Consider the following 1,581-nt stretch of genomic DNA (forward strand, 5'->3'; position numbering starts at 1 on the left):
GTATGTGTTGGGGGAGGCAGAGGATAATATTCCTCATCTGTTCATATTTTTTCCCTAGCACTTATCACCAGCTGATAGAATACAAATTTATGTGTTTATTATCTGCTTGGCCCTTGGAAAGTGATAAAAAATCTAAGGTATGGGGCATTTTCTGTTCACTGCTCTCTCCTCATTGCCTACTGTGTTACTTGCAAAGAGAAGGACCTTCAAGATACTTGCATAATGAATGAAGGCATAGGCTGATGTAAGGATTTGAAGGCAACTGGGGCTAGGTGGTTTTGCCAGCTGGATGAGCTCAAAGATGTCTGAATTAAATAAACCATTTGTGCTGGGGATCCTCAAGAACACCCTTATGCTCTGCAATGCAGTAGGATGCACAAGACTCCTGCTGTTAAACCCGTTATGGTTTATTACAACCAAAGGATACAGATGAGAATCAGCAAAGGGATAAGTAAGACACACAGGATTAATTCCAGGACAAACCAGGCACAACCATCCAGGTGTCTTTTCCCAGTGCAGTCAAATGGGCATTGCTTAATATTCCTAGTAATAATAAATTACCGAGGAAGCTCACCTGATACAGTAGGCTGTTCAGTTGGGCTGTGGTAACAAAAATATAGATTGGGTGGCTTGTCAACAACAGAAATTTCTCACAGTTCTGAAGGCTGGGAAAACTCAAGATCAAGATGCCCGCAGATTTGGTGTCAGGTTAGGACCTACTTACTGATTAATGAAGGCAGTCTTCTCACTGTCATCACATGGCAGAAGGGGCAAGGTAGCTCTTTGGGGTCTCTCACAAAGGCACTAATCCTGTAATTACCTCTCAGACTCTTCACCTCCACAAACTGTCACACTGGGGATTAGGTTTCAATATATGAAGATATGCAGGGAGGTGCAAACATTCAATCTATAGCACCTGAGCTCTGGTGTCCTAAGGTTTTATCATGGGTCAGTCCTGTAGGCCTAACACCACCTGCGTGACTGACTTCAGCCACTTAGGCTCCAGCGCCCAAAGCCTCAGGCGTATAAAAACATGTTTAACCATAAATCACGTTGTTAGCATAAACTACCTGGTCAGACTGGTATTGTGTGACCCAAGGCCTCAGGCATACAAAAACATTCTTACCAGGCAGGGTAGTCCATGGACGTCTCCCACAAGCCCAGCCTAGAGTAGGTCTGAAGACAGGCCTTTCTCAGGAAAGTGCAGGATTTGAGCAACCCAGACCTGGGTTAATCATTTCTTGCACATCACCTTATCACGGTCATCCAGGTATGTTAGAGAGTAACAATAACCTCAGGAGTTCAGGCTTTTGAGGTAGAGTAACCTGTATTCAGACTCTGGCTCTTCCTAATTGGTGATCTTGGGTCAGTGACTACTCCTGTCTCAACGTAGGTTGCCTCAGCTGTTAAATGACAGTAATAGTAACTATGTTGATAATCCTTTGGGCTACCACTGCTTGTGGCACATAATAGGTACTCCGTAAATGGCGATTGTTATGTATATTCCTGTAGTATACTACTCTACAGTTTCTAACGGCTTTTGTGTAATACAGTTTTATCTTTTGCAGAGAGCTGACTAAT

Source organism: Panthera leo, chromosome A2 (genome assembly GCF_018350215.1).
Source record: "Panthera leo isolate Ple1 chromosome A2, P.leo_Ple1_pat1.1, whole genome shotgun sequence".
Classification (NCBI taxonomy): Eukaryota; Metazoa; Chordata; class Mammalia; order Carnivora; family Felidae; genus Panthera; species Panthera leo.